Below are 12,366 nucleotides of genomic sequence, written 5' to 3'. Positions count from 1 at the left end.
GCCTGTGCAGGGCAGCCAGCAGCCTGAATGAGCAGTACTATATACAGGGTACCTGTGGGTGTTCTCGATGAAGGTCAAACATGCTTGACCCCAACATGAGTAGTCGTTTTTTTTGTAGATTTTAGCCTTTCATTATCTTCTTTTTCACCCATCCACCGGGTTTGCTGGGTAAATGAAGGGGAACTGTGTGTGTGTGGATGGCAGGGTGCCAGCAGACAGGTACAGTAGATGTGCTGATGAAGGAGGGCGATAGGGGCCGGTCTCAGTCGCAGCCCCAGGCACAGGCAGGCATACACAGGCAGGTTGGGACCTGGTTCTGTTTGCTGATGCTGCCAGACTGGCTCTACTCCAAGGTGAGGCATAGGAGAGAAACGTGTGAAAGAGGAACCGGAATGGAGGGCTAATGGAGGGAGTGAGGTATAAGGATTACTGTTGGGAGATAATGCTGAAAAGGCATTGTCAAAAAGCAAAATAGTTATTGTAGTTTAGTCGCTAAAAGACGAGGCCAAACGGAGAGAGATGAAGAAAGAGAGTGAGGCTACATCCTGTACTCTGGTGAAACGTGACTCACTGCAGGTAAACCAGCTCAGAGGTGCAGACAGGCTGAAAAGCAGATGAGAAACATTGATGGATGACTACTTATCCTCTGACACGTTGTTCCTTCCCCGGGCGAAGAACAGGCGGGACAGGCCGGTCCCGCCACTCTGCTGCCATTACAACCAGAGAGCTGCGGGGGCGGACAAAGCGATGTCATTTTGTGGGCGGTGTGTGTACGCACAGGTGAAGCAGAGTGCAGGTTGTCAAGAGGCCACCTACCTGCATTACCTCATCTTGGGAAGTTCTGACCTTGTTGTGCAAAAAGCAGATGTTGTGCACTGACAACACGTTCTCATCCCAGATTGTCAAATACTGACAATTTGTCTCATTTTTCTGACATCTCATCTGTTCGCATCACCTTAGGTAGTCACTGTTGTATGTCCTATGGCTTTACACTGGTGAGGGCAAAGGAGGGGAAAACAATCCCATAATGTAGTCATTTTAGGATGCTAATAACTGTCTTTACACAGATAACGCCATGCACACGCAGCTGATGATCAACTCTTTGCCGTGTTTCTCAACTCGACTCTCGCTTCTGAAGTTGCCTTTTGGACGATAAACAAAAAAGGACTTATTGGCCTTAAGTCATGTATTCATAATCCCAGGCTACACTGGAGGCTGTTTCCAGGTAGCCCTTAAGCACAGGAGGCTATAATAACTGATCGGTTCTAATATTTGTTGTTTGCCAGAAACAAAAACCCAAATAACAACAAGGTTGGGGTGTTATGGAAAACATCATGGGCTATGTTCCCTAAGAAACCCTCACCTCTACACTCAGCAGACTTCAATAGTCATTCTACTACATCACTTACTTTATTAAGCGTCATACTAGTGCTACTTGAAAGCCTCTTGCATCTCTTGAAGAAGCAAAGGGTTCCTTGAGCCTCAGTAGTTTGACACCTTGGGAATGAGTATTAGCTGAAACTGATCAGTACTTTTCTCATAAGGAAACAGCACATTTATAATGATGAAAATAATTCCTCTCACTAATTCCTTTTACACTATATTATTCTAGACGTAGTAAGATGCTATATTTGAAGTCATTGTTCAGAGACATTTTTCTCACCAGGACGTTTAAGGCCTCAAACATAACTAGGGCAGCATTTAACTTCTGGTATAGGATTGGACGTTAGCTTTCTCCACCTGCACCATTAATAGGCTGATTTGTAGCGACACTGATGGAAATTTTGTATTTTGCCACAGAGTATAAAGTGATAGTTTTAGTGGTGGGCAAGGCTCTTGTTGGTTTATTTGCAACTCTCATATTTTTTTTGCCAATTTGAAGCCTCAAGCTCGTGTGGAAAGATTGTGAAGCAGCCAAACCTGTGAAAGGAATCAGGTCAGGGGGAGTTTGTGTTGATCAATTTGCTCTGCTGTTTTCATGCTACATCACTGATCAGTTACTCTTAACGCTTTAACAAAGAATTTTGCCAAAGAAAATATGAAGTACTGCTTATTTCTTAAAGTGTGGGTATGAGAAACATGTTTTCAAGCTTAATGTGGGTTTTGGCTTCAGTCAATCATTAGTTTCTGTATTATGTTTCTAGGATCCAACTAAATCCTGGATTGGACCTTGGACCAGTATCCCCTGCAGCAGATGTTCTCTCCTGGCATGGTTACTAACAGCAAGAGCTCCATATGACTGACAATCTCCCTCAAGATCCAGTGCGGGCCGTTTGGACTTGGAGGAGCTGTGACATAAAAGCAGCAGGACATGGGAGTGTTTTCTGCGGCTGAGACATTACGGTTGATGAGTCAAAGCTGTCGGTTGGAAAATGTGCTTCATGGATGTCCACTTTAATGTTTGAACCACAATGGATCTATGAATTGTTTGACTTTCTCTTTACCTGGATTAAGATGTCCCTGTGTATGTATCTGCTCTGGTTACAGAATCAACAAGTGCTGGACTTTCAAGTGGAAAATAATTAGATGTTGCTTTTCCTTTTCGGTTGTGTTTTTGTAGCCCTTGCATCGCTGCAGCCACATACAAATATTATTTCTTCAGAGGGAGTGTATAATTAATTAATACAAATGCGATCTAGTTTCCTCAGAAGGATTAGTCAATCATTGGATCTTTTGACATCTTGTAATTGAGATCACAAAGGAGCCATTGTAATCAAGGTACAAACCAAAACCTCTCCTATTGACACTGCATATCATTGTGACATCTGTCAGCCTGTGTTAATATTGCTTAATAACCCTGTCAGTTGTTTTATTTTCATGATTGATTGCTCATAACTTTTGTTGCGTCTGTGAAAGCCTGTTAGAGAAAATAAAAAAGTGTATCCAGACAGCTGTCTGTTTGATTTGTCGATGCACCTGCAGATAGACAAGTGATAATGTGTTTCCGAGTGTTACTTTTGTGTCTGCTGTTGGTTTCACTCACGCTGGCTTCATTACACTACTTGTCAGACCAGTGTCTGTGAGGGTGACAATCAGGAGTTGGATCACTTTCTATTTCTCTTCTGCTGAGCAAATGTGGAAAAATCTGACATTTAAATGTTGATAAAGTCCAGTGTGAGTGGAAATCTCTGGGTTTTACTTCACTACCAGTTATAGGGATATGGTTATATGTAAAGTGATATCAAATTGAGTCAGTAAAAACATCTTTAACTTTTACCACTTTTGCATTTCTTAAAGAAGCTGTTTTCCTACAAAAGATGACATCAGGGAAAGTATTTCTGTCCTCTGTGTACTTTCTTTATGTATGATGTTTACAGAGAAGTGCTAAATGTCACAGTCTTGGTCAACATGGGTGAAACTGCAGGGAGTTTTCACCATTTTGTGGCAAAAAATGTCCAACAGGCCCTTCTCTTCTGCAGAAAGACATTCCAGCGTACAAGACAAATGCATTTCTTTTCTATTATTTCAAGTTAGTCCAACAATTCAGCATTTCCTCCCCATTCAACTGTCTTTCACTGTCAATTTCAGCTGTGATTCAATAAGAGTTGGCTTGAGGGGGGGCAGGGGGGATGGGCGCAGAAGTGCAGGGTAGCAGAGTTGCTAAGGGGTAATTATTCCTCAAGGGGTTGTGTATTGTTTTCTTTCTTTCTGTGATAAAACAAAGTGGTCCGGGTTTAGCTCCATTGCTGTGTGCTCAGGCTTTTATCCCGGCCTTTGACGATGTTCTGACAAGTATTTCAAAGCGTCATAGCAATCGTATTAAGAATCAAGTTTGTGGGCGACGAGGTCATCGCCATCTGAAGAAACAGAAAAGGGGGTGTGAAGGCCCCGGGGCTGATGTTCTGGAAGTTGAGCTTCATGACATCTTTATGGCCGTGCTTATGGTCAACAACATTAGCATGTCCACAATGGACTTTCCTGCTCCCCTGCCTCCCCTCCTCTCTTTTTTTTTTCTCCCCTGCTTTTTCTCACACACATACACCGCTCAGGGGGAAAAATGACCTCTCTGCAGCTCTCAATTCACTGCACTTCTAAAGCTCTGAATGGACCGGCTCAACAAAAGGTGACATAATTTTCTCAGGGTTTGATTGGCCCCCTCCATGCCACGGGATGACATCATGCAACCCCCCCCACCCCCCCCACCCCATCAACACATCACTACCAACCCACCCCTCTATGTTCCGGGATGCTGGGTTGCCACGACAACAGAGCTAGGCCCAGGGTTGTGGGGCAGGACTTGGCAGTAATTCTCAGTTTGTCAGTCCATAATGAGCTCGGGCGGCGTCGCTCTTGTGTTTGGGCTAAAACAATCTGGGGAAATGATAGAAGAAGACAGGAAGAAGGGCGGGATGAGGAAGACTGTCTTGAGTATGATGGCGGCTTCCCTCTTGATTCCACCATCTAAGTGATGATGTAACTTTGTGCAATAAGAAACAGTGAGACATGTCGACCCACAAACTTTTAATGTCAAGCGTGAGCTTTGTGTCGGTCGGTGAGCTCTCTCTTGAAGCTCTGCCAACTTTCAATGTGTCTCACTTTCTCGCTCAAGGAGGGAGTGTGTTTGTGGGATGGAAGAGGGGGCCAATTAAAAAAGGGGGGAAACAGCCCACAAGCCATGATTCATTTTCTTACATTGATTAAGATGTAAAGTCAGCATGGAGGGTTCACATCTGTTGGATCGGCCCAATGTTTTATTGTCGTTCCTCAACAGTACCATTTCTTTTCTGGATTGTTAGTTCAGTTAATCTCAATGTTAGTATGTAAAGTTGTATTTAAAGCTCCTATGAGGACTTTGACCTGGTTATGAAACAGTCTGAAATTATTACTAATGCCTCTTTAAAAACAAACAAGACCATGAGCCACAGGATTTAACATTTATTTTTAATACCTGGAATACCTGCCAAGTGGTAGGTGTCAGATGAGTTGATTTACAACCCTGTTTGTTTTTATTTTAAGTTTCACGGCAAAGATTTATAATGCGTTTTACTTTTGATGAGAATTTTTCATCAAGAAACGCAACGAGGTAAAGGCATGCTTTGTCCACGGGTTGCCAGAATTGACACTAACTAAAAGTTCCTCACAGGAGCTTTAAAGCTACTGTCAGAGTTTTTGAAGTCGTTATATAACTGACTTAAATTAATCGGGATGCCTCTTTATGACCCTCACAAGTAAACAAAACAATCTGAAATACGTTAATCTATATTTTGTTATGTTTAATGCAAATTACTGCTGATGGATCATAGTCAGAAAAAACTATTTTCAGTGTGTGGACTGGAAGTGTGTTTGTTTGCATTTCAAACAGGGAGAGTTTTTTTCTATCAGAAAAATGTATGCATGTACGGGACAAGATCAGCAAAGAGATGAGACATACCCCCTTTGTCTACAAGGGTCGCCAAAATTGACACAAACTGAAAATCCTTACAGTAGCTTTAACTTTCAGCCTACAATATATTTATCTTTTGCCTCTTTTTCTGTGTACCCTCAGTTTGATAAAGGTCAGTGATTGGGGAGTTCCTCCCCTCTGTGGTCTTTGACGTCAAGTAAGAAATGTTATGTTCTCCCACAGATTCAGAGCCAGGGGAGCTGCTATTGGCTGTCCAGCTCAGCTCTCTACAATCCATGACCCTGACTAATAAATGCCACTTTTCATTCTGGTATGCATCCAGAACTTTTACAGACCCTGAACACCAGAGTATCACACACATACAAATGGCCGTTTCCCCTCAGAATTGTCGTTAATGAGGATAATTTGAAGTGAGGTTGACATGCAGCACGGAGCCAAACCTTGTTGGTTCCAAACACTCCTGCAGCATAGACGCCTTTAAGTGCACTCCAAAACCATTTCCTCGAATTGGAGCTCCATCTGAGGGAAAAAAATGACACAATTACTACTTGGTCTTGGAAAAGGTCCACATTTCATGTCGAATGCTACATATTGTGTGAAAGAGACATGTGTGACGCATGGTAGTGCTGGTGTGTACTGGTTTAAATGGGGGGAAAATAAGATAACTTTCTCTTTCCTTTTCCTGTACAGCTTTCTGTTTTCATCGTGTCCATCGTTCCAAGTTTTTTATCAACTTTTAAGTGCAACTCTTTACAGTTTTCATGCTCTCTCCTTCTTGCCGTTCCTTGTGGTGTGCTGTGATTAACTGCGGTGTGCCGGATTGGCGACTCCTCGGACTTCCTTGGAACTAAGCATGGCTTTAGTGGGTTTTGGAGCTTGGATGAGCGTTGACTTGGTATCGGTTACCTCTGGCATGCTGCTGCTGCGTGGGCTCCCAGTGACCATGACGTCGATCCACTCCACTTTGTTCAAACAGGAGAAGTGGTGGGAATCCACAACTTTCCTTTCTCGCTGTATTTTCCACAATTGTTCTTTATGGGGAAACCTTTTTTCCACCAGGTTCCCACTGTCTTAAGTGTCATGGGATTTACCTTGAGTTCATTATTTTTACCCAAGAAAGAACTTTATCAATACATCATCAGGCAAATGGATAGTGACATTAAGGTTATGTTCTTCCCGAAAATCATAAAACATGCGGCAGTGTGTCTGGTTTATTTATGGTGACAGCCTCTGATTGGCAAGGTGACATAGATGAGGCAGTTGCATGGGAAACCCTCGCTCTGGCAAAGCACCCTCTCTCACACTCTCCATCTCTCGCCTCTCTCTTAATCCCCATTGAAGAGGGGAAGGGGAGACTGGGGAAGCAGGAGAGGATGAGGAGGAGGGGGAGGAGGAGGAGGGAAGCAACAGAACAGGCCAAAGGCTCCGCTGACATCCATGGGAATCTGCGGATCCATTCAGCGGTAATTATTAGCATCAATGCAGAGAGGCAGTGGCAAGGCGAGGGGCGGGGGCAAGGGGGTGTGGGAGAGTTTTAGGGGTGGGGTTGAGCGGTATGTGGGGAGGAGGGCATAATGAGAGTGAGAGGTGGTGAGGATGAGAGTGATGTGGGTTTGCTCTCAATCATGGCAAACATGACGCGAGCGTGACCTTTTGAGCGAATCATATTTTGATTCAGCGCAGCATCTCTCTTCTACTTTTACTCTACTCTCTGGAGAAGTGGTTACAAGAGAAGAAATATTTATAGACAGAGGAAGTATCCAGTGCATCATCACAAGTGAAGCCAGTGATCACATGAACATTTTATATCCAATTTAATCATTTATCATTTTAAATTTCTGCTTTAGGTCATGCTTCAATCTGCTCTTTTAGAAAATAAAGGGATAGTTCAGAAAGTTTCAGCATGGTCCCCGTCTGAGGAAGCCTGTTGGAGATAAATTGTCGCTATACAGTTGTGGACGAGATCATGAAAAACAAGTTATAGCATTTCAACTTCAAATCCTTAAAGGGACTGCTTGGGCTTTCTTAATGGGGTTTATATTAGGTAGTGATCTACAGTAATTACATAAGGTAGTGATCTACAGTAATTACATTAGGTAGTGATCTACAGTAATTACATTAGGTAGTGATCTACAGTAATTACATTACATACAGTAGTTAGCAGCCAGCACAGCCCCTGTTTGAAGAACCCCTTAGATAGTAGCTTTTCTTTGTACTGCTCTCGACATCAGTTAAACAAAAGTCCTGAATAAAAAAAAGCATGCGAATGAAACCACTATCTGTGTTCTCTGTTTCCTCACAGTATCTCATTGTCTCGACGCTATTTGGTGGTTGAAAAATGTATCAATATTTTGATACTTTTCGATACAAAATGTTTTAAAATGATACAATCGCTGTTATTTTCATTATTGATAGGATTGAAAAGCACCAAAGCTTAAAAAAAAAAAAATCATCAGTATCATAAAGGTTAGAAATGCTGGTATCATGACGACCCTAGTTTCCATATGAATGTATTTTCATTTCATGTTCATTTAATAATTATTCATGTATATATTCATTTCATTTGCTGACCTGAATATTCCCTTTTTGGGAGTTTCAGAAGTGGATAAAGTACGTATTCCTCGAGATCCAACCAACAGGGGTATGTACTGTAGCTTAGGTTCCACTTAGATACTCTGACCTATCGATCCTAATGGGGGAAGTTGTTAACTGATATCTGCTGTAAGGCAAGGCGAGTGCAGCACATTTCAGTAACAAGGCAATTCAAAGTGCTTCACATAAGACATCAAAAGCATCATGACAAAGGAAAACAGAAACATTGAATATAAAATGTACAAATCAAACAATTACAGAGAATATTAAATATGAAAATATGTTAAAAATAAGTAAATAGATAAAATAAGACCAAAAAGAAGTTCAGAAATAAGACATTAAAATACACCAATTTGTTATCAGGAACTGTGTTGGGTCGGTGAATAAAAGTAAACTATTACTCTAAGTACTCACTCTGCGTGCACATAAGAATCTGGTGCTCTGAAGCCGCTGACCACAGAGTCTTACTGTTCTGCCGTACACAGATTCACCTGCTGGTCTCAACTAATCGAATTTGGATTGTGTTTGACAATCCACCTCAGAACGTCTACCTGAGGATTTAGGCTGACAGTTTGTTCCATCTGTGTCATAGAGGTAGTTGATAAGTACCTCAGACAAAATAACCTGAGCTGTCCCTTTTAAATTTAAAGCGTTGTTGTTGAAATGCTGTGACTCATTCTTCATGCGAGTTCCCTGGTTTTCCATATGGATGTGTGAGACAGTAAAAGAGTTTGTGTGTGCCCTCTGACGGAGCACGTTGAAGGATGCCAGCCCTCTGTCCCCTCTACATCATACATCACACTGACAGGCCATTTCACTCCTGGATTCAGAATTCCGGCGCAGAGACCACCTCAAACAGTTCGGGTTGTCCCTGCTTGGTGAGAACGTCACTCCCAGCCCGCTGAGCACCACGTTTGAACCTTTGCCGACTGGCTCTGCAGAGCCAAATCTGTCCGACGGGGGAAATTATGACAAATGATTTTTTATTTTCTCCGCTCTTTCAGTTGAACATTTTCCAGCAGAGGGTGATTCAGCACAGCAGCTCTACAGAGGCCTGACCTTTACTCACTGGCAAAGAGGAAGGATCAGATTTAAATGGAAGACACTAAACATTTTAGAGGTGCGTTTTCCCCTGGAACAGTGTTGCTCATTTCTTCTCTCTGTGAAACAAAGGTCAAGTCAAAGGTCAGGTCAGTACTTGTCCTCATGGTAGAAGACGTCGGGTGATAGTCTGGAGTTTACCTTGGGAAACAGAGTCAGATAGAGATGTCTCATTATGCCTCTGGTGAATTTAGACAGAGGGTGTCAACCTGTCAACTGCAGGGACAAATGATGTCTTCATGTGAGGCTGTCAGAGAGAGGATGTGACAAAGGGTTGATCACATTATTTGTGCAGTGTGCATGCGGCATTATAGCATCTAGAAATTTTCTAAAAACATTGACGAAATATTCAAATTCTAATTACGCGTCATGCTTTTGAATGTAAAAATCTCAAAGCAAATTTGATCAATAGAACAATTCTCCAAAGACATGAAATGTACACACTGATATCGGCCAATGAAATCCCCCCCCAAAAAAATGACTTTACAATCTTACTTTAATTGGCATGCTCCTATGGTGAGACACATTTTGTTCTTTCATTCAAGTTGAAGGACATCTGCTTGTGTATTATTGGATTAAAATACTTTTCAGCTATCTCAAGCTAACCCAACATCAAGTTATCAATCAAACTAGACAAAATGATATAGTCTGTAAACAGATGAACTGAGTATTGTGAAAATAAACTTTGGGTGGTCCCATTCTTAAATCGTTTGGTAATGTGTTGCTGCTTTGATCAAACATCCCGCTAACCCGAATCATGTTCTCAGCTGTAAAGTGAGTTTGACTTGTTAATCTGACAATATCTGTTGTACATAAATGACACACTGATTGTTATTGTCTAATCCATTCAGGTTGGAATCAGTTCAGACTACACAGGTCCACTGAAGCTATAATTATAATGTCCTTATTATGTAAGGAGTGGGAAGTACACACAGTATACGTGTGTAGAAATAGTGTAGAGACATCCTGGAAAAGTCCACTTGAGTACACACAGACATATAATAGTTTTTTAAAATCTTGGACACTAGAGAAAAATAATATTTCCCGTCAAAGTCTACAGTTGCACAGATTTATCATCCATATTTAAATAAAACCCAAACAAGTCACTCAACAGCCCCTTATGAAAAGCTTGTGTATATACTGTAGGCTGCCTGTTGTACCAGAAGTTGGTATGTTGATTGTGCACCAGTAGCTATGTCTGTCTGATGTAAGGGACTTATAAGATAAGATGATATTGTATATCAGGATCTTCTTTTTTTTGTTCTTACAGATAAGACAGTTAAATGCCTCCCACTCTGCAGGGATCCTCTGGTCAGAGAAAGCAGTGACCCCTCAACCCTCACACACAAAGTTCCTTTTTACACGCAGCACATGAATTTCGTTTCCTGATGTGTAGAGCTGGCAGAGAGGTGAGGAACAACAATCTCACACAGCCATCTATCACAATGATAGCAAAAACAAGATGGCGGCAGTGTGTTACTTTACTGTGCAACGTTGATGTTTCTCTCCTGATGTTCTGCACAAAAGTCAAACAGAGAGTAACTTCAACCCACTGTCTCACATGGACATCAGTTCCAGATAAGACATGTCATTCCTGTGTCTGGGACGGTCGATAGCCATCAACTCTCAGGGTTGTTAGGTCCTGTTAACACAGCCAGTGAGGCCCTCCATCACCTGCTTCACCACATGTAACCACACCAGGATATTTGCTGGATACACATATTTGCACACAGCCAAGGACTTGACAAAGATATGGAAAAGATCAACACCAACTACTCCTTTCCCACCTTCTGGCTGGGGCCATGACACAAATTACTAAAGGTGACAAATTAGACAGAAAAGTGAATAAGGTTCTGGGAAAAATAGATATTCTAACCGCTACACAAATTGCAGCTAATAATCTCTGAGTATATCAGCGAGTTTGACTGTTTTTTCACAGATAATAACGACAAAAAAAGGTAATGGTTGAGATCCAGCAAGTTTCCTGTAGGAATAAATCCAATGAAACCATCGTGTAGACAAAATTAGACTTGTTTTTTTTAAATCTTGAAACAGAGGATGATCAAAATACTGCAGACTCAGGCTTTTGCTTTGCTGGTGTTTGTATTTCAAAGGCGGCTTTGTCTTCCTGTTCATCCTGCTTGAAATGTGGCCCAGAAAGTTGACGTTTTGCGATCTTATCAGCGAGCCCCATGAGTGTCCTTGCCAGAAATTCAAAATGAGTCCTTCTCTTTCTAAAGAAACATCATGGGTCTTGAGTTTGGGGACTAAGGGTCTAAGGGTCCTGGGTCTAAGGAGCAAGACTTTACATTATTATCTCATTTATACAGTAAGCCTTTTTCTTTTTGTTAAACTGCATTTGACACATTTTGAAAAGTCTGTTTTTTGTGTGCACGTTTTATATTAACTTTACACACAGTGGAAGTCAATTTAAATTAAACATTAAACATAAGCTCATGTGAAAACATGTCAAACATATCTCAGTTCAAATGAAGTACATCATAGTGAAAATGTAAGTGCATTAAATAAGCAGTACAAATTTATGTAAGTATGTTTACATACATGTTCATGCAATACCATTCCTCCTCTACCTGTCCTCATTCCTGTTATTCTTGGTTCATTCACTCATACTATAGCATAGAACAATTGTTTAAGTGCACATCACATTTGAAGGGGACTTTAAGGGTCACATATTAAGAAAAATACAACACTACTATGTGTCTCTAGCATATCTACAAAAGTTCATCCTCTCCATCTTTTGCTTGCGCCACCTTTCAGAAAATGTGTTCTCAAACAGGCCGTTTGGAGATGTTCCCTTCATGACATCACAAAGGGCAGTAACCCCTCCCCCAGGTGGGTGACTCTCCCACACCTAGGTGTTTGTTCTGCCCTCTGAGTCTGCCTTCTCACAGTAAACTATTAGGCATGGTGCAAGAAAGCACAAACCACGTCCCCTTCCAGAAGGGCATGGTCCAACACATTTCATTTGCATTTAAAGGTACAGACACAGAAACAGCCTGTTCTGAGCAGGTCTGAAATAGAGGGGTTTATAGTTCATGATCAAATACAGGATTGGAGTGGATTTTTGGCAAGAAACTTACCAGACATGTTTTGGGGAGCTCTGAGACTTATTTCTAAGGAGGATAATATGTGGCCTTTAAATTGGAAAGACCAGAAAATATTTAGGATGGTTATTAACTGTGTAAAGCAGAAATAAAAAAAGCTTATTTATGGTCAAGAATGATCACCTAAAAGGATTAACCTGTAAGAATTCTACATTGGTTGTTTGTTCAATAGTGACACTTTAACGTCCTCCAAATTATGATGCT

The 12,366-nt window shown here is 41.5% G+C and overlaps 1 long non-coding RNA gene across 1 annotated transcript in view; it reads left to right on the top strand.

Annotated features, from left to right (window-relative positions):
- LOC132953944 (uncharacterized) overlaps positions 1-2,888 on the top strand; it is a 58,396-nt gene extending 55,508 nt beyond the window's left edge. The window contains exon 5 of the long non-coding RNA XR_009665681.1: positions 2,145-2,888. This is a non-coding gene — a long non-coding RNA (uncharacterized LOC132953944). The remainder of the gene's footprint in view (positions 1-2,144) is intronic.
- The last annotated feature ends 9,478 nt before the right edge of the window (positions 2,889-12,366 follow it).

The sequence above is a fragment of the Labrus mixtus genome, chromosome 20 (genome assembly GCF_963584025.1).
Source record: "Labrus mixtus chromosome 20, fLabMix1.1, whole genome shotgun sequence".
NCBI classification, from domain to species: domain Eukaryota; kingdom Metazoa; phylum Chordata; class Actinopteri; order Labriformes; family Labridae; genus Labrus; species Labrus mixtus.
The sequence above is the reverse complement of the archived record's forward strand: the minus strand, read 5'-3'. Positions and strand labels throughout refer to the sequence as shown.